This window comes from Panicum virgatum, chromosome 8K, assembly GCF_016808335.1.
Source record: "Panicum virgatum strain AP13 chromosome 8K, P.virgatum_v5, whole genome shotgun sequence".
Classification (NCBI taxonomy): Eukaryota; Viridiplantae; Streptophyta; class Magnoliopsida; order Poales; family Poaceae; genus Panicum; species Panicum virgatum.
In genome coordinates, this window is record NC_053143.1 from 11,099,668 (window position 1) to 11,110,954 (window position 11,287).

At 50.5% G+C, this 11,287-nt stretch overlaps 1 pseudogene; it reads left to right on the top strand.

The window, feature by feature from the left end:
• The first annotated feature begins 7,959 nt into the window (after window positions 1-7,959).
• Window positions 7,960-9,225, top strand: LOC120646152 (annotated as a pseudogene).
• The last annotated feature ends 2,062 nt before the right edge of the window (window positions 9,226-11,287 follow it).

The window sequence follows — 11,287 nt, forward strand, 5'->3', positions numbered from 1 at the left end:
TCTCTTATCCCCAACCCTACGGCCCCTCTCTCTTTCTCACTCAATCCCTTCCTCTCCCCCGGCCTCTCTCTCTCAATCGACTCCCACTGCCACCCCCCTCCCTCTCCCGCCGCCGCCGCCCCCTCCCTCCTCTGACTCCATGGTGGGACGACTCCCAGCCTCCCTCCGCCGAATCCACGCGCGACCTCGTCTTCCTCGGAGGCGGCAAGGGCTCCTCTGCCGGATCCCCGCCCGCGCCATCTCCCTCCTCTAGGTCGACCACCCGGGACGACTATCGGCCTCCCGACGCACCAGATCTCGCTAGCCATGAGCTCGTGGGAGGAGTAGGGGAGGGGGCCACACGCGGCCTCGTCTTCCTGTCGACGGCGGCGGTGGCCCGAGCTCTCGGTGGCGCCGGCGGCGGAGGCGCCGGATCTTGATCCGGCGGTGCACCACCTCTCCTTCCCCCTCACCTTTGGCCTAGTCTCTCTCTCTCTCTCTCTCTCTCTCTCTCTCTCTCTCTCTCTAGCATCTCCTTTTTTCCATAGGTGGGGCCGCGACGTGGTGGTGGCGGCGGCCGGAGGTGCGGCGGCGGCAAGGGTGCGACCGGTGGTGCGACGGCAAGGGTGCGACCAGTGGTGCGGCGGCATGGGGAATGCGGCCGAGGCCTAGTTGGGTGCTGGTGGTAGCATGCCGACGGCCAGCAAGGCAGTAGCAGCAGCATGGGCGGCGGGCTGGAGGCGAGGGCCACTGGTGGGGGTAGCTGTGACCGATGATGTTTTTTGTTTTTTTTTTTAATTTTCAAAAAGCTTTTGCCGAGGTCAAAAATTACTACCGCAGAAAACATTTTTAGGGGCGGATAATAGAGCATTTGTAGGGGCGGGCGCGATACCCGCCCCTGTCTGTCGCTGCTTCAAATCGAGTTTTCTAGGGGCGGGTAAAGGGACCGCTCCTGAAAATGGATTTGTAGGAGCGGGTGAGAGGGTCACCCATCTCTAAAAATTGGATTTATAGGGCCATTTGAAAAAAAACAAAAAAAAGCCAAGCACCACCGTCTGCTTGTCGGCGGCGGCCGTGCCTGCAATCCGCCGCGCCTCACGCCGCCGCCTCCCAGATGCCATAGCGCCTCATGCCGCTGCCGTTCTTCTTGTTGCTGCCATCACACTTGTCCTTCTTGTCGCCGCCGCCGCCGCCCTTTTTGCCTGCCGCAACGACGTCCACGGTCCGGCTGAGCATGGCCCGGAGGTTGCCCGGCAGCATCCATGGTGCCGCTCACCTTCACTAGGTCCTTGGTAGCGTCGATTGCCACATCCTTCACACATGGAACCAACGAATAGAAAAAGTCCATTCAAATGTTGGTTCTGGACGGAAAGAAAAAGCTCACTCTTTTCTGGTTCGTGCGGGGAATCCATGGGGAAAGAGACTGCACCTCGCTTGATGTGTCGATACAGCCGCCGCAGACCAGGCCAGCAGCCACCGACTGATGGAGGTACATCCCGGTACCTCCTAGCCGAGTAGTTATCTCTCGACTGGGTACCTACTCGGCCAGGACCACTCTGCACGACTACTTGGCGAACAGGCACTCGGCTGGACGTTGGAAGGTTCCTCCGAGGATCAGAATCAAGGCACAGATATGGATTCCGAATATCTAGAGATCTCATCCGACCTGATTCCATGCAACAACCCGAGTAGATATCCTCCCTTACTTGTAACCGACGGCACCTGGCCTATAAAGGCGCTATGAGGAGACCCATAGAACGCATCAACTCATCTTTCATCGTCAAGCTCATACAATACACACAACATAGGGCAGAGGGTGTTACGCTCCCGAGCGGCCCGAACCTATCAAAACCCTAGCGTCATCTCGCAACCATCTAGTTCTTGGCTCCGAAATCCACCCTTCACCTACAAATCTACCGCCAGGCATACTCCTTGTGGACTTGCCGAATAAGCAATCCGACAGTTGGCGCGCCAGGTAGGGGAGATTTCTCAGGAGTCCTTACAGCGAGCTCGATGGCATCAAGATCCGGTGTCTTCTTCTCCGCCAACGTCAGCATCTAGATGGAGGCCGCCGCCGGATTCGCCTTCACCTTCGGTAGCTTCTCGGAAACTATGGTTCCCCGGAACCCACCCACCTGCCCCTCAATCACCGAGAGTGGCAATTCTACAAGCGTCAGATCCAATCTGACGGCGCAGAGCTACATTGTTCGTTGAGTTTCCGAACTCGACATCAATGATCCTCCAGTTGTTCACCCCAGGGCAACGCGTCGCCCTGTTATCTCCAATACCGATCTAATCTCCGGAACAGATCGCGTTACCAGATCCATTGCTGAGTGCATACAACTCGGCGAGAGCGTGCTGGGTCCTCCAGGCGACTCGGTCATCGTGCCACATGGGCTCCGCAACAGCTCCGCGATCTACTCGGATCAGGTCTGAGTACGTAGGGGCAACCTGCGCATCACCGAGCTGGATCAGTCCGACTCGGAGCAGATCCGATCAGATCCGCCCTCATCTCCTGAGGCTGAATATCAGGTCACTGTCTTCACCCTCCTGCCCAACCGCAGCAACCCCGACGGCCGGCGCCAGATCTCAGTCGTCCCGCTGGACTCTGAGTCCTTCACCGGTGAAGACGACCAACAGCGGGAACAACGCCTTCACTGCAATGCTCTTCGCGCCGATCGCCGGGCCAATGAGGACGTCATCCAGCAGGGTGAAGAAGATCTCGAGAACGCCGGGCGTCGCAACCCCCGCGTTGGATGGAGGCATCCATCTCCACCAAGGCCTAGGAACCTCGAAAACGAGTTCATCCTGGACTACGACGACCATCAAGTCTTCACCACGCCATCTGCCAACATGGCCGCCGTGCTCCAGGTATTCGAGGGCCTTTCCCAAACTCCCGAGATTGCAAAAGCTCGTGCTCGTCTCCACGTTGCAGCAATCCAGGCTCAGGGCCTAAGAAGGGAGTACTCCAACTACCGGGCGCAATCGAGCTCCAATGGCTCGGTACGTACCCATCGCCGTGATGAGGAGGTCGACCATCCAGATCTCCGCGACCGCCTCGACCGACGCGTTTCAAACTTTTGTAGGTGCGTGTGATGGCATGAGCCGCCCCTACAAATATTATTTGTAGGGGCGTGTCATCTCATCGCCCGCCCCTAAAATTAATTCATTTTTAGGAACGGGTGATGGGGTCATCCGCCCCATACAAATATATTTTTAGGGGCGGATCAAATGCTAGAGTAATCTCGTACTAGGAACGAGTCTTTTTTTGACCCGCCTCGCAAAGGCGTTCCTACAAATCATTTTTGTAGTAGTGAATACAAACGACAAAGACCTTTGCCGTGCGCGTGATAAAATGCTTTGCCGTGTGGATTTGGGGCTTTGCTGTGTGCTCCTGGCACACGGCAAACTCACTGCTTTCGGTAGTGATAAAAGAAGACCATAACCAGGAGTAGTACGTGACGATTATTGTCCCTATATTTTTGTAGTAGATTACAAGTTCACGTGGCCATTGATTGTGTTGAATTATGAACATGCAAGTCACTCAATCATCTATGATGCTGGCTCCTCTGATTACCTTCTTCACTTAATCATATGTGATGCATGGGAGCCATTGGGAAAACAGTTCGGTGTCGTTGAGCTTAGACTATGATGCCTTCTTAACAAGACATGTGTGTGCCTTCTTAGTCAAGAACATGGAGGTGAACAGGAGTTGGGGGGGGGGGACCAAGCCAGCGTCAGAAACGAACAAGGGATCGAGTGGTGACTGGAGTTGATGCCCGAGATGGCGAGGAGGCTGGACAAGATAGTGGAGGAGGTGCTGCAGGGATCTGGGTTTGCCTTCATGGACGATGGTATATAATTGACTGCAGGTTCATCAGATGGCATGTGTCATTATCGGCAAAACATTATTGATTATTTTTGGAGAGCATTAAATTTGGCCCGAGAGATCGGGAGGAGGAGATAGAGGCAATTCCTTCTATGCCACTGAGAAATATAAGTCATCCCTTGTGTGTCATTGGAAAATAGCTCATCCCTTCTATGCCACCAGTTTTAATTTTCCATCCCTTGTGTGCCATTCCGTTACTCTTAGGCGTTAGTTGGGTCATCTGCTGATGTGGCTCCGCGCCAGTTCTTTCTGGGAAGACCTAGGCACAAAAAATCCTCACAATGACTGCACAACACCTGAGGGCGGCGGCTCTAGTCGCCTTGTGGGTGGCCGTGGTGCACGGGAGCAGCAGGCCCTGGCCCCATGCACGGGCCATCCTCGCTCTATCGGAGAAGATGGCGGCGGCAGCGGACCAGGACCTGAGGGCGGCGGCAGCTCACTCAACATGCCGGCGCTATGATGGTCGGGGCCTCGGGGGTCTAGGGGCTGGAGGCAGTGGTGCATGGCTCGGCCAAGACCGACATATTGGCGGTGGCGGAAGGGGCGAGTGGCTGGTGCTGGCCTTGCACACCGGCAGTCGCGTCCTCGCGCAAAGGTTGGCTTCGTGTGCCACGCGCCGGCAGCGCCTCCTCTGCGCAGGGCAGGATGAGCACCGACGGGGCAGCGGGCGCTGGCCTCACCCACTGTCGGTCGCGTCGTCCTCCGTGCAGGGCCACGGGCGCTGGCCTCACCGCGGCCGTGCCGCGCCTCGATTGTGCGGTGGCCATGGGTGGGGTGGCCATCAGCGCGGGCGGCGGCGGCACCTGTGGGCCATGGCGGTAGGCTGGGTTGCAGCGGTGCTCTAAGGAGCAGGCCTGCAACTTTTCGTGGAGAGCTCGGCCGGCTCTGCCTCCGGCATCGATAGTGGATATGGGAGAAGAAGCATAGATAAGATGGTAGGGGTATTATTGTAATATAAGTGCCGTTTTAACAGATCTGTTATTGTGTTTTGACGGCAATGGCACACAAGGGATGAAAAATTAAAAATAGTGGCGTAGAGGGGATGAGTTATTTTCCAATGGCACACAAGGGATGAGTTATATTTCTCAGTGATAGAAGGAATTGCCTCGACGAAATAAGGAAATTTGAGTTTGAAATTAGTATTTGGTGCAGAGTTGTTTTGTTCTTTCAAGACTGTTTCCAATACCATGAATTAAGGAAATTAATTCAGTTTTCAGAGAAATACAATTTAGGAGGAAACTAGAAAGGCCACCCGTGCATTTGCACAGCTAGATGTTACCATTTCTAATGTTATATTTAAATTATTTAATTATTTATATTTATTATTTGTGTGGCTAGGAATAAATATGTTTAAGGATATACTTTTTTAATAGGCTTTCATAAAGCAATTTTTTTTTGAAGAAAATCAAGATCTATTAAAGCTATTTTGAGGATCAATAATTTGATTTTATTTTCATACTCTTTCTAGGTTTGAATTGGATACCATTTTGAAATAGTTCTAAGTTTATTGTTGTATACGTTGATTAAAAAATATTTAGCCAGACACAGGGGTATTTTGGGCTGATTTTTATCATAGTGGCAGTTGTGGGTAATTTTAATTTCTCTTATTTTCTCCGATTAACGTGAGAATTTTTATACCTTGAGAGCGAACGTGGAGGCTCTATTTGTTGGCCAAATACTAAGATAATAGATTGGGAAGACAATACCAATGCTAAACTTAACACGAAAACAAGCGCCCTTGATATTCATGTTTATGGACAGTGAATTTTTGCTAGCACACACATGCTTTTGAACAGAAGCCACATGGTGACATGAATGCTGACCGTAGCCGCGCAGTAGGTTGCTTTGAAAGACCAGGCCTGCTATATATATACTGTCGCTTGGGGCAAGGAGAACAGCATGAGGCGCGCGCGGCTAACTTCCTTCCACAAAGCTTAGTAGGCTGGAACCTGCTCTTCTAAAAAAAAATCTTAGGAACATGTTGTTGTCGATTCGGGGCCAACACACGAACGTGCGGTGAGCAGCAGCACAGCTTCCATCGCCGCGGCACCAACCGGTCAGACCGGTATAGTGGACCAGTCAGACCGGTCTTGTCGGGGCAGCAAGACGAGGATCCAACGAACGTCCGCCCGGGAGGGACCTATCGGGGCAGGCGTACTTTGGGTTGCCCTAGGCTCGGCAGGCCAGCTAGGGCGTCCTCAAACGCCATGGAGATGAAGGAAGAACAACATGTCATGGTTTGAAAAGCTAGGGTTTGGATAAAAGGTAAAGACGATAAAAATATATATTGGTTTTGTGTTTGATCGATTGGATGCCTCAATCGGCCGTAACCCTTTATATTTATAGGGTGCGGAGGACTTGCCCCGTAAGGAATTATTTTATAAATCTAAATCTTGTGAAAATCTCTAATTAAACTCGGACTCTTGGTAAACTGGTCAGATCAGACCGATCGGTCGTGCCAGACCGGCTACAGACGCCTCAACCGGTCAGACCGCCTGAACACACCGGCCAGACCTGTCTCTCCCTGTTACTACTAATTTTGGTCGTCAACACATGCATGTCCCTCAATCATATGTGATGTTGGTTCCTCTTATTATGCCTCTGTATGCATGGGAGCCGTTGGGAATACTGTTAGGTGTCATTCTCATCAGGTTAGACTATGATGCCTTCTTTCCCATGACCACGGTTTTTGAAGTCCTACGCTGCTTTAACCAATTTAACGGTTGGTCTAGGCTGATTTACCTGGTTTTTATCGGTTCCAAGAAAACGTTCCATTCCCATGGGCTGTCTGGTCCAAATTCAGGATCAGAAAGGCATCCTTGCGTCTTTGATCAGTCCTCTGGCGGCGTCCGGTCTCGGGCGGAATCTCAACAATGGGTTCAAGTCATTGATCTCCAAAAGCTTCATTCCCATGTGGCCGTCCGAGTTAGAGAGAAGACAATACCAGACCGAGCATCAAGACCAAGAAAAGCATGCTGCTCTTTCCTGCAAGCCTACCGAGTGAATTATTCTGTTCCTTTCTGAACGTACCTAAAATTGCACACGTGCTGAAGAATTTTCGCTAGGGTTACACATGAACATACATAGATTTTCTTTCATGGAAAAAATACGTAGATAATTAGCAAAAAAAAATCTTCCTTCTGGTTGTTTATTCATATTGGCGTCTTTGAAGGAAGGTATTTTTGCTAGATTGAGATAGATTATGCCAACTCGGGATGATTGATGAGAAGAGACAGGGGCGAAGCCAGAACAGAAGAGCATCGGGGTCTTAGGTAGAACAGAACGGGTCTTAATGGACTATTAACAACTAGCTACAGTACTTTGCCACTAGTATTTCCAAAATTCGTCGGGGTCGGCAGACCCCAGTGCCAAGCCTCAGCTCCGCCACTGAGAAGAGAAAAGATCGTAATAAGCCATTTGTTTCAAATTCATCTTCATTTACCAAATCATATTTTGCAAGATGTTTCGCATGAGAAAACTGCAGCTGATATATCCGTGAGTTTGAGTCATTTTGCAATAAAGATTTGCATAACTAAAGATTTGACAAGCAAGAGGCTTTGGAGATGAAATTGTATACAGACAATTTGCACTAGGGTGGTTTTCTTCTTAATCATCTTGAAGATTTAGAGGCAACACATGACAATGAAGATTGGGATCTTATTAATTGTTTTGTGCTCTTCCAAACTTCAGAGATGCAGTCGTGGCACTCTAACATTAATCGCTGGAGGACAGGAGGACAAACGGGCTGACACGGTGTACTTGAAAGATTTCGCTGTTAATCAGTTTGATCGCCTGTTCTTGGATTTGGGAGAGACGAAAATTGTTCAACTACGAAACAGGTGATGGTGGAATGGTTACTTCAAACATTCTAAATTGTGGTATTTTAAACTTTAAACCGTCTAAACTAATGCAGCTAACCGCCAACAAAAGCATTTCTGAAACCGTCGAAACCGGCCGGAGCAACCTGGTACGGACCGGGTTGGTAGACCAGCCTAAACCCGGTGAAGATTAGATGGGCGCTTAGCCTCCAACCTCACCTATATATTGGGTTTGTGATACCGTATCTCTTGCATAAACACACCATACTTTGTTGGACAAGGCTCCATATACTCAGTAACGAAATTCAGCGTAGCAGTAAGTATAGCACCATGCCTGCACCTGCTGACGCCACGAGACCCGCCACCGACATGGCCGAGCTCCTGCCCTCCCTCCCGCTGGAGACCCGGTGCCCACCGCTGCCGCTCCGCCGCTACAACGGCTTCTGGCTGCCGGAGTCGGTCCTGACGGAGCTACCGGCGATCCACGCCCGCCTGGAGCCCCGGCCCAGCGACGTCTTCCTCGCCAGCTTCCCCAAGTCCGGCACCACGTGGCTCAAGGCGCTCGCCTTCGCCACCGCGCACCGGGCCACGCACCCACCGTCCGACGCCGGCCACCCACTCCGCCGCATGAACCCGCACGAGTGCGTCCAGTTCATGGAGATGGACCCGGAGCTCCGGCGCGACACCGGCAGCCTGCTGGAGGAGTTCGCGCAGCTCGCGTCCCCCCGCGTGCTCGCCACCCACCTGCCATACTGCCTCCTCCCCGAGAGCATCACCGCCGGCGAGGGGGCGGCGGCCAGCCGGGTCGTGTATGTCTGCCGGAACCCTAAGGACGCGTTCATCTCGGTGCCAGTGCCGGCGCGCGGGCCTTTAACCTCGAGGAGGCCTTCGAGCTCTTCTGCGAGGGGCGCGTCTTCGCCGGGCCTCAGTGGAGGCACGTCCTCCAGTACTGGGAGGCGAGCATGAGGAGGCCCAAGCAGGTTCTCTTCCTCGAGTACGAGAGGATGCTGCGCGACCCCGAAGCTACCGTGAAGAAGCTTGCCGAGTTCATGGGGTGCGGATTTTCCAAGGAAGAAGAGGAGGGAGGGGTCGTGGACGAGATCGTGAAGCTGTGCAGCTTGAAGGAGCTCAAGAACATGGAGGTGAACAGGAGCGGGGGTAACCAAGCCGGCGTCAGGAACGACGCCTACTTCCGCAAGGGATCGAGTGGTGACTGGAGGAACCACTTGACGCCCGAGATGGCGAGGAGGCTGGACAAGATAGTGGAGGAAGCGCTGCACGGATCTGGGTTTGCCTTCGTGGACGATGGTATATAATTGACTGCAGGTTCATCAGATGGCATGTTTCATTATCGGCAAAAATATTATTGGTTAGTTTCAGAGATTTCAATCGATAGCATTAAATTTGGCCTGAGTGATCAGGAGGAAATAAGGACATTAGAGTTCAAAATTAGTATTTCATTTTCATACAGATTTGTTTGGTTCCTTCGAGGCTGTTTCCAATACCATGAATAAAGGAAATGAATTCAGTTTTCGGAAATACAGCTTAGGAGGAAATTGGGAACATAAGACCACTGCTAAACTTAACGCGAAAACAAGCGCCCTGGATATTCTTGTTTAGGGACAGTGAATTTTTGCTAGCACACACATGTTTTCAACAGAAGCCACATGGTGACATGAATGCTGAGTGCTGACCATGACCGCCACTAGGTTATTGCTTCGTAAGACCACGCATGCTATATATATTGTCGCTTGGGGTAAGGAGAATAGCATGAGCAGAGGCTAACTTCCTTCCACAAAGCTTTTCACGGCATAAGAAATGCTGGAACCTGTTCTTCTCTCAAAAAATCTTAGTAGGCTTGAGAGGTGTCAGGAACTCTAAGGCGTCCATATACCATTGGTTAGAACCTATACCATAGTTCACAACTATATATTGCAAGAGGCGCCACTAACGACAACTGGGAGGCAGTGGTGGAGCTTTACCAACTAGTTTCAGGGAGGCAATAGTTGATCGGAGATCATCATGCAACTGCCTACCTCAATGTTGCCACCGAGCAACTGGGATGTGCCGGACTAGCTAGGTGACTACTGTCAGGTTGGATGCATAATTAAGCTAGAGAGCTAGCTTAATTAAGCTAGAGAGCACAGAACATGTCGAAGCTGGTTCCGCAAAGCCATGCTAGCTTCAGGACCCCATGCACAAAAACTGGCTTTTCATTTATGAGTTTGTCATGCACAAAAACTGGACTATAAGTAAAAGTTCCAATTATATTTTTTCAGTAGAAAAGTATGCATGGATATGATATCCAAGAAATACAACCCATTCCTACAGTTAATTTTGCCCTCCAGCTAGACGAGCAGAAAATCTTAATGGTTGTGTAAGCCATGTGTATCTGATCAGGGCAGTACAACAAATCTTCTGCAGCTGAATGCAGAGTACGTGATGAGTGAAATGCCCACATGCAAACCCGAGATAAAAGAAGACCATAACCAGGAGGAGTAGCAGTGATAGGTTACAGTGACGATCATTGTCCCTATATTTTTGTAGTAGATTACAAGTTCATGTGGCCATTGATTGTGTTGAATTATGAACATGCAAGTCACTCAATCATCTGTGATGCTAGTTCCTCTGATTACCGTCTTACCTTCTTCACTCAATCATCTGTGATGCATGGGAGCCATTGGGTAAACTGTTCGGTGTCATTGTCATGAGCTTAGACTTAGACTATGATGCCTTCTTAATGCCCATCGAGACATGTGTGTGCCTTCTTACTCAAGAACATCATGGAGGTGAACAGGAGCGGGGGCAACCAAGCCGGCATCAGGAATGAAGCCTACTTCTGCAAGGGATCGAGTGGTGACTGGAGGAGTCACTTGACGCCGGAGATGGCGATCTGGGTTGGCCTTCATGGACGATGGCATATAATTGACTGCAGTTTCATCAGATGGCATGTGTCATTATCGGCAAAACATTATTGATTAGTTACAGAGACAGCATTAGAGTTCGAAATTAGTATTTGGTACAAAGTTGTTTTGTTCCTTCAAGACAGTTTCCAATACCATGAATAATGAAAATGAATTTAGTTTTCAAAAATGCAGTTTAGGAGGAAATTGGAAACACAATACCACTGCTAAACTTAACGCGGAAACAAGCGCCCTGGATATTCATGTTTAGGAACAGTTAATTTTTGCTAGCACACACATGCTTTTGAACAGAAGCCACATGGTGACATGAATGCTTGCCATAGCCGCCAGTAGGTTTCTTCGTAAGACCACGCCTGCTATATATACTGTTGCTTGGGGTAAGGAGAAGAGCATGGGCAGAGACTAACTTCCTTCCACTTCCACAAGCTTTTCACGGCATAAGAAATGTTGGAACCTGTTCTTCTCTCAAAAAATCTTACTAGGCTTGAGAGGTGTCAGGAACTCTAAGGCGTCCATATACCATTGGTTAGATCCAATAGCCCATTTCAAAACTATATATTGCAAGAGGCGCCACTAATTACAACATGGGAGGCAGTGGTGGAGCTTTACCACTAGTTTCACGGAGGCAAAAGTTGATCCAAGGTCATCAGACAACTTCCTACCTCAGTGTTGCCACA